General features: G+C 38.3%; 1 non-coding gene across 1 annotated transcript; it reads right to left on the bottom strand.

Moving 5' to 3' along the window:
• Positions 1 to 513: 513 nt before the first annotated feature.
• On the bottom strand, positions 514 to 619 carry LOC140859597 (small nucleolar RNA R71). The gene has a single exon (XR_012143136.1). It is a non-coding gene; the product is annotated as a small nucleolar RNA R71 (small nucleolar RNA).
• Positions 620 to 10,313: the final 9,694 nt, after the last annotated feature.

The raw sequence follows: 10,313 nt of genomic DNA, 5'->3' as shown, positions 1-10,313 counted from the left end.
AATTTTCTATATTTGCTCTAAAATATAATTGTAAGGTGTATGCTTGGTCGTAGATCGTTACAATCAGAAATCCAACATTTTGATCCAGAAATAGAAAGAATCTTTAGAACCAACAGACGTAAAAATATGGACCGAAATCAGGAGAATGATCCACCCAAGCAATTGAAGGAGTACTTTACTCCTTCCACATATACCTACTCTCCTTGTATTCAAGTGCCCCCTGTGAAGGCCACTCAATATGAAATTAAGTCCAGTATAATTCAAATATTACCTTCATTTTATGGACTTAGTAATGAGGACCCTTATAAACATCTTGAAGAATTTCTTGAGATATGCTCAACTGTCAAAATTCACAACTTCTCCGATGATGCTCTTAGGTTAAAATTATTCTCTTTCTCACTTAAGGACAAAGCCAAATACTGGCTACATACTTTGGATTCCACGACTATATCAACCTGGGACCAGCTGCAAGGAGAGTTTCTCAAGAAATATTTTCTCATAGAAAAAACTAATCAAATAAGGAAAGCCATAACTAGTTTTTTCCAATTAGATGGAGAAATATTTCATGAAACATGGGAGAGATTAAAGGACCTTATTAGAAAATATCCCCACCATGCTGTACCCAAGTGACAGTTAATCCAATATTTTTATGATGAGCTATCTGAAAGACATCGACAAATAGTCGATGCATCATGCGGTGGGACATTCATGCTGAAAAGTGAGGATGAGGCATGGCAACTGTTTGAAATTTTAAGTGAAAATTCATTACATCATATGTCTGCCTCTATTAGAGATAAACCCATGTTAAACCCAAAGAGAGGTGGAATATATGAAGTAGGAAATGCCATAGATATCCATCATAAGGTAGATGAACTGTCCCAAAAATTAGATCGTCTTCTAAATACTGGATAATCTCCGATTCCACCTAACCCAATCCAAGAAGTTTGTGCATTGTGTGCAAGTCCGAACCATTTTGTTAGTGAATGCCCAGCCGCACCTCAATTTCTTGAGTTTGTGCACGAGCAGGTTCAACAAGCTCAAGTCCAACAAGCTCGCAGACCAGAAAACGATCCTTATTCGAACACTTATAACCCGGGCTGGAGAAACCATCCAAATTTTTCTTGGAGACCACAACCAGTGATTGGCCTTGCCGCACCTCGACCTCAATATCAGGACCCAACATATGGCATGGACCATACCATCAATTTTAAAATATTTCTCAATCGTCTACTACTGGTCACAGCTCAGCTTTTGAGGAAAAAGTTCTGAAAGCACTAGAACGATTAGAAGTCAACACTCAGACCCTTAACTCCCACACACAATCCATTGCTAAGCTAGAAACCCAAATAGGTCAACTAGCGACTGCATTCAGTAGGAGGGAAGGAGAAAAATTACCTAGCCAACCCGAGAGCAACCCAAGAGGGTAATTTGTGATTGAGAGCTCTATTACCCCAAAAGTTTTTTCTGAACATGCCAAATCAATCATGACTTTGAGAAGTAGGAAGGTCATTAAACACACTAGTAAAATCAATGAGACCGACCCTAAACCTCTAACCGAAGCTAAATCACCTAAGAACAAGGAGGACCTAAAAATAGAGAAGGAACCAACTGCACCGGAATCATCTTATTTGCCTAAAGCTCCATTTTTGGATGCCCTGAAAGCCCTTATTCCTGCAGATAAGAAGGGAGGAAAACTCGATGAGATGTTGGAATTATTTAAGCAAGTCCAAATTAATCTTCCCCTTCTAGATGCAATCAAACAGGTCCCTGCTTATCCCAAATTTTTGAAGGATTTGTGCACCCAAAAACGTAAATCTAAATCACAAATCCCAAAGAAAGTACACCTCACTGAACAGGCTAGTTCTGTTTTCCAGCATGCCACTCCTCCAAAGCTTAAAGACCCAGGAGCCCCCATCATTTTTTGTGTTATAGGAGATTATCACATTGAAAAAGCTCTTCTAGATTTAGGAGCAAGTGTGAATCTTTTACCTAGTTCGGTATATGAACTTTTTAGATTCGGAGAACTGAAACCCATATCAGTCACACTGCAGTTAGCCGACAGATCAATTAAGGAACCACGTGGAATGCTTGAGGATGTCTTGGTCAAGATAGATGAGTTTTACTTTTCAGTTGATTTTCTGATTCTCGACATGGAACTAAGTGGTAACCCCAGACAAATTTCTATTATCTTAGGACGACCCTTCCTAGCTACGGTAAATGCATGCATTAATTGTAGGACAGGAGTCATGGACGTATCATTTGAGAATAAGAAACTAAGACTGAATGTGTTTGGTGCTTCCCAAGGACCATCAATGGATAGTTGCTTCAAAGTAGATACACTAGAAGATATTATAGAAGATGCAACACCCATAATTCTAGCACCAGACCCCTTAGATACTTGCTTGGCTCACTTTGGAGTGTATGACTTTGAGGAATATATGAAAGAAGTTAACATCTTGTTGAATACACCACACGATAAAACCACTCCTCCATGGACAATCAAGTATGAGCCATTGCCCACATTAGCCAGTACACCAATAGTCCCATCTTTAGAATCACCACCTACGTTAGAATTGAAACCCCTTCCTGCTACGCTCAAGTATGTATTTCTAGGACTCAATGACACCCTCCCGACAATCATTACATCAGACTTGACCCCTAATCAGGAAGCACAATTGGTTGGTATTCTGAAGGAACACAAAGAGGCTATCGGTTGGTCCATTGCCAATTTAAAAGAATTGACCCCTCCATTTGCATGCACCATATTTATTTTGAGGCAAATGCCAAACCCCATCGAGATATGCAGAGAGATTGAACCCAAACATGCGTGAAGTAGTAAAGAAAGAGGTGGTAAAATGGTTAGATGCTGGAATCATCTACCCCATATCCGATAGTAAATGGGTCAGTCCCACTCAAGTAGTACCTAAGAAATCAAGTATTACTGTGGTTGAGAACAAGAAGGTGAACTGCTTCCCACTCGTATATCATCTGGATGGCGAGTATGCATAGATTATAGAAAACTAAATGCCGTTACTAGGAAGGACCATTTTTCATTGCCCTTCATCGACCAAATCTTAGAACGGTTAGCAGGACTAAGTTTTTTTTATTTTCTTGATGGTTATTCAGGGTACAATCAAGTACCTGTATTTTCGGATGACCAAGAAAAGACTACCTTCATCTGCCCCTATGGCACCTTCGCTTTTCGGCGTATGCCATTCGGGCTTTGCAATGCACCCGCTATATTTCAATGGTGCATACTGGCCATTTTTTCGGATATGGTGGACAAATGTCTTGAAGTTTTTATGAATAATTTTTCTGTGCTTGGAACCACCTTTGAGGATTGCCTCCATAATCTTTCCAAAGTTCTTAAACGGTGTATAGAGATAAATCTTGTCCTAAGTTGGGAAAAGTGCCATTTCATGGTGCGGAAAGGAATTGTATTAGGACATATTATTTCTGAAAGAGGGATCGAGGTAGATAAAGCCAAAGTTGAGGTCATTTCAAAACTACCACCCCTACTTCGGTCTGACAAATACGATCCTTCTTAGGTCATGCCGGATTTTATAGATGCTTCATCAAAGATTTTAGTAAGATTTCAAGACCCTTGTGCAATCTGTTGGCCAAGGATACACCATTTGTCTTTGACGAAGACTGTTTGAAAGCGTTCAACACATTACGAACAGCCCTGACAACAGCACCTATAATAAAACCCCCGACTGGTCCATTCCATTTGAGATTATGTGTGATGCCTCTGACTTTGCAATAGGTGCCGTCTTAGGCCAAAAAATCAATAAGGAGCCACATGTGATCTATTATGCTAGCAAGACTCTTTTCGATGTCTAATTAAACTACACTACAACAGAAAAAGAGCTACTAGCAGTAGTGTTCGCTCTGAAAAAATTTTGCTCATATCTGTTAGGGTCTAAGGTTCTAGTTTACTCTGATCATGCGGCTCTGAAACATCTCCTCTCAAAGAAAAATACTAAACCGCGTTTGATCAGATAGATCCTTCTTTTATAAGAATTTGATCTGGAAATCCGAGATAAGAAGGGTTCTGAGAATGTGGTAGCTGATCACATCTCCAGGATCTTAGTTGAACACACGATAGGTATAGATGAGGTCAAAAAAAATTTTCTAACGAACAACTTTTCGCAATCTCCTCTAGCCGTCCTCCATGGTTTGCCCATATTGTCAATTACTTGTCAACAGGACAAGTACCTTCTCACTGGACAAAACAAGAAAAGGATCGATTTTTCTCGCAAATAAATATTATTTCTGGAAAGAACCTGAACTATTCAAATACTGTCCTGACCAAGTTATTCGTCGTTGTGTCCCCGAGAGTGAATTCCAAAGCATTCTCATTTTTGCCATTCTTCGGCATGTGGGGGACATTTTAGTGGAAGAAAAACTGCAGCAAAAATGCTGCAGAGTGGATTTTATTGGCCAATGCTTTTCAAGGATGCACATAAATTTGGCCGAAGTTGTCTGCGATGTCAACAAACAAAAATTTATCCAAGAAGGATATGATGCCGCTGACCCCCATTTTAGTAGTAGAAATCTTCGATGTTTGGGGGATTGATTTCATGGGACCTTTTCCAGCCTCTTTGGATTCGAATATATTCTGGTGGCAGTAGATTACGTATCAAAATGGGTGGAGGCAATAGCTACACGGACTAATGATAATAAAATTGTAACTAGTTTTATCCAATGAAACATCATTAGTTGATTTGGCTTCCCAAGGGTGATCATTAGTGATGGAGGGACTCATTTTACAAATAAATATTTTAAAGCACTTATGAAAAAATATAATATTTCACACAAAGTGGCCACACCATATCACCTCCAAACTAATGGTCAGGTAGAGGTGTCAAATAGGGAGATTAAACATATCCTTGAAAAGACGGTTAGGCCCGATAGAAAGGATTGGTCTCTTCGCTTAGACGATGCATTATGGGCTTACCGTACTGCTTTTAAAACACCCATAGAAATGTCTCCTTATCGACTTGTATTGAAAAAGCTTGTCATCTGCCGGTGGAATTGGAACATCGTGCATTTTGGGCCATACGATAATTTAACTTTGATATGAAAAATATAGGTTCCAATAGGAGACTCCAATTAAATGAATTTGAAGAGCTACGCAATGAAGCGTATGAGAGTGTCAAAATTTATAAGGCTCAACTAAAGCATACCACGATAAATTTATTGCATGAAAAATGTTCGAGCCCAATCAAAAAGTTTGGCTCTTCAATTCTAGGTTGCGGCTGTTTCTGAAAAATTTGCTCACGTTGGGACGGACTTTCGTTGTAACTCAGGTATTTCCTCATGGAGCTATAGAACTCAAAAATCCTAAACAGGGAACACCTTTAAAGTAAACGATCAGCGATTGAAACCTTACATAGATGGAATTAGTGATGGAGAATTAATTGAATCTGTTGATTTAGTGGATCCAATACCGCCATAATACTCAATTCAGTCTGGCTGAAGATGTAAAACTTAGCTTGTTGGGAGGCAACCCAATGATTTCATATTTTTTTACTTTAACGCAGCTGCAGAAATTTAGAACAAGAGCCTATTAATCAATGAAGCTATCTTCAACTTCCGAAGCAAAATTATCCCAGGTGCACTCTCTCCTTTTATTTTCTTTGCTTTCCTACTCCATTGAGGACAATGTAGATTAAGTTGGGGGGTGAGGAAATTAATCAAATCCTCGAGTATGGTCAGAAATAATTAGTTTTGTGTATCCAAATTTTATTTTGATTAAGAGTCAATTAGGCATCCTAAACAATGAATGATTAATGGTCAAGATAATTTTAGAGATACTGAGGAATAAATTATTAAGAAAACCAATGAATGGTAGGGTTTAGACTAGACCAAATTTTAGGAGTGATTCTACAACCCTCTTCTTACTGATCTCAATAAAGAATCTGCTTCATGAGAGATTGGGTGGAAAGGTCGAGGTATGCAAAAATTTTTCTTAAAATTTACTTAAAAAAAAAATAAAAAAATATTAGTTTCCTACTGAGTAACCGGGCCCTTTCGTCTAAGTAAGCGTTATGGTTCACGTAAAAAGGTAGGCAATGTTAAAAAAAAAAATAGTGGATAATAAGGGACTAAATTGCAAGAAGATAATAAACCTCTCTCCCATTAAGTTAGAGATTTAAAGAGTAAAGTGGGGAGTTGGTGAAAGAAAAGCTCTTGAAATTTTTTTAGTTAATACTCAGCCACTAATTGGGTCAAATTGATAATCCAATGAAATATCTCTTTAATGGTCCGATCAGGTATCATCTACCTTTTGGGATGCCTAACCTAATTTTTGATTCAAGATCGAGTCGGTACACAATGCTGATATATCTATTTTACTCAAGGACGAGCAAAATTCAAGTTCGGAGATGTGATAAACACTTAATTTAAGTCATTTAAAGTAAAAAATTATATTTTATTTATTTTATTTATTAAGAATTTGATGCTTCTTTTTATTTTTACAGGAAAGATGATCGTCGATACAAAGAGTCCGATTCATAGATCAAAAAGACTCAAGTTTGAAGAAATTTGGACTTAAAATAAAATTAAAATAAAAGAAGGATGCATACGGTATTATAGAAAATGAAGATACTATGTAAGGAATCCAAAAGGATATAGACGTCATTGTGAAGAAACAAAATTTCTTTTTGGAATACAAAAAGAATGTTCACGCGGCAGTGTTCCTGGGGCGCGGGTGAGCGCGTGAGCGCGTGGGCGCGGACGTGGGGCGGACGCGGGGCGGACGTGGCATGGGCGCGAGCGTGGGCACGGGTGCGGCATCGCGCAGGTGTGGGGCACGGTGAGCGGGCGGCGGCAAGCGGGTTGCGGGGAGTTTTTGCTGGCGGACGAACATATGCTTATTAAAGAAAAAAAATAATATTTAGAAATACTTTGAGAGGAAAGATTTGTATTTTCTTTATTTATTTGTGATCCTTCCATCACATCCATCCATCTTTTAGTCTTTAGCATTTTTTTTAGTCCCACATCGAAAAATCATGTAAAACTCCTCCTTCCTAACACCTATAAAATGACTTTTGTACTCCCATTGGAGGGGGAGCCCAGAAATTCTTCTAGAGCTTGTATAGAGGAATAGAAAGGGACTACTTCATGAGCAGCTAGGCTAGCAGTCTCGGGAGTGGAGAAGAAATTTTGTAACGACACAGAGATAGTTTATTATTCTAAATTTTCTTGTATTTTTTTATATGCAATAAAGATTATGCTTTTTATTTAAATCATCATGAGTTCTTTATTTGCTCTCCTTCATATGCTTTTATTTATGCTTTCTTGTTAGATTAATATTAGGAACAACTTTTACTTTTCAGAGACGCACCGTGATCTACGGATACGGGGCGTGCCGAGAAAAGAAGAGTTGTTTATCTAGTACTTTTTGGAGATGCGCCATGATCTACAGGTATGGAGCATGCCGAGGAAAGACAGATATTTTTTCTAAGATTAATCACATCTATTGAATTAAAAAAAGAGGTACAACTCTACTAGTGCAAAATTAATTCAAAACTCCCGAGCTCTTTATTTTCTAATTACATCAATTTTAAGATATTTTATTTTCTAAATAAAAAACAACGCTTCTTTCTTCTATTTTGCAATCTCAACTTAGTCCAAAGTCCCTGAGGATACGATCTCGACTCATCCTACCTACATAGTGAGTAGAGTTATTTTTGGTGCTATCAACGACTACGCACCAGTAAGGCTGGAAGTGGACTCGAGCCAGGCCAATGGGCTTCGGACCGATCCGAATGTGGGTCAAGCTTTAGGCTAGGTCTGAATAAAAACAGATCGGATTTGGGCTCAGAAATAGAGCCCATTTCATCTTCGAACTGAAGGAACCAGATCTAGGGTTTCAGGGTTTGATCTTGAAACTTTTTCAAGATCAAGCAGTGGAAGACTAAAATAAATCAAAATTTATCTTATAAAATTAGAGAACTTTTAGATCTAAGATCCTATTACATGATTATTATATGGTATTAAATCAAAAATTAAAATATAAAGAACTAAACTACATGTTGATCATATCAACATGTTTCTATACTACATCTAATGTATGTAAAATATAATAGATCAGATCTATTACCATGTAAGTTAGACATTCTAACTTTGCTGATCTGAGCTTGAGGATAATGTTGCAAGCCATACATACGTCCGGCCTCTAGGAGTCATCCACATGAGCCCACGAATCACGATCAGAAGTCTTGGTTTAGAAAATCAGCATAGTATGCTAGTACTGTGCTGATCCTTCTTTGATGGTCGATCAGATACCTCCTTCTTCTTGATTTTGACTCTTTCAAAGATGAGAAGTAGAAGAAGGAGTTTTAGATGTGAAACACTCTCAGAAAACTCACAGATGGAGGAAGGAAAGAGGTGAACTCAGCAATCCTAGAAGAAGACCCTCTTCTTCTTCTCTTTGCTCTAACCCAGACACTTAATTTTGTATCTATTATATCTCCATGCCCCAATACTCTTTCTCTCTGATTTTTATATATCTAAAGGTCTCTCAATGCTCTGTAATCCATGAAAATTTTAAGAAAAAATTCATCTTAAATCAAGAGATAAAAAGAATCCTTGTTTAAGTCAAATACCTAGTCAAGAAAAATCCAAACAGGGCAAGACAAGGGGTGCCCAAGTCTTGGACACCTCCTCCTTTTTTTGCCATGGACCACCAGCAAAGGGTGCACAATATGTGCCATAAAACCCACAAAAATTTCAAAAAAAAAATTGGATAAAATCAGTGCCATAGGGAAAGAGTTTTGGTTTCTTAAAATTTTATCTCATAGAATTTAAAATCCAAACTAATTCCTACTTTGACTTGGTCCACAACCACATTCCATGTAAGAGAAAAAGAGTGAAAAGCTTTGGGCATGCATGAAGGCCTGGGAGAGAAGGTTTTGTCATACAAAATAAGAGAGAGTTGGCGTGGGGGGCTAAGGTGGTGCAAGTGGAATCCTAGTCTTACTAGGGTTCCATTTATGATTTGTTCAAATTTGGTTTCTCAAACTAAATCAAATCAAAACCAAGTCATCCCAATTAAAATAGGTTTTAACCCAATTAAGAACTTAATTTAATCAAATTAAATTAGATTTAAATTTGATTTAATTTTTTAATCGAATTAAAATTAGGTTGACCCAAGTCCTAATTGAACTAGGACTAATTTTTCTTTGCACTTGGCTTATCCAATAAACCAATTGAATTTGATCCAATCAAGTCTAAACTAAATCTAATTAAATCATATTCAATTAGACTTAATCTCAGCTTATTGGCTTAATCAAATTAAGTCAATTAGCAATTGAATTGCTAATCGATCCTCCTGCAACACTTGCACTAGGTTAAATGTCAATCATATTGATCGTTTAATCCTAGAACAATTCTTAATCGTTGATCAACCATCTGATCGGATCGTGAACTCTATTGTGTGTGACTTCATAGATCCGAATCTAAGTCGGTAGGACAGAAATAAATTTCTGTACCAATCGAAGTGACCATCTGGCAATGATACCCGACGGTCGGATAGGTCAAATGTGTAGAACAACATCCTTAGAACCATGCGGATATAGTTTCCATATAATTCATCTCCTTGATCAAAATACTCATAGGACACCTTAGAGTTCAACTGTCAACTCTGATCAGGTTGTCCACATTGTATTTCAAAATATCAAATCCATCTGATGGATTATCCTGGCCAAGATTTTGCTAAATTGAAATACAGTGACTCATTCTTCTCCAACTCTTGGAATGGTCAATCCCATCTTGATCATACTCCGACTTTGCAAGTACTTGATTGTGCCCAAAAGCTTCCATCACTAAATTAAAAATTCAATTAGTCCAGTACCAAAGCACAGTGAGTTGCTTGCAAGTCACTGAGACGATCTCAGGTGTAAGAGATACTTATACCTATATCCCATCAGAGACATTCTCGACAGCAGAATGCTCTGGAGTTGGTCACGTTCAATGACGATGTATCCTTACATCTCATCTGTATGCCATACCAGTGTCTCCACACTCCTTGATTAAGAGGATAACCAATCCATATGGCCTACAGTGTATCCCCATCGACAATGACTCAGGAAGAGAAGAGGAACGGATCTCGATGGAGGAGACAAGGAGGTGCTGCGGATGGTGCAGTTGGAGGCGGCACGAGCGCGGCTGAGGAGAATCCAGAGGAGATGCATGGTGTATACGGGGTTCACCCAGATCTGCTGTGAGGACGCCGGCATCGATCAGGGGCTCGACGTCGCCTACGCTCTCGATGAGTCCAGGGCTATCATTGTCCTTGGCAACAT

The sequence above is a fragment of the Elaeis guineensis genome, chromosome 7, assembly GCF_000442705.2.
Source record: "Elaeis guineensis isolate ETL-2024a chromosome 7, EG11, whole genome shotgun sequence".
NCBI classification, from domain to species: Eukaryota; Viridiplantae; Streptophyta; class Magnoliopsida; order Arecales; family Arecaceae; genus Elaeis; species Elaeis guineensis.
The sequence above is the reverse complement of the archived record's forward strand: the minus strand, read 5'-3'. Positions and strand labels throughout refer to the sequence as shown.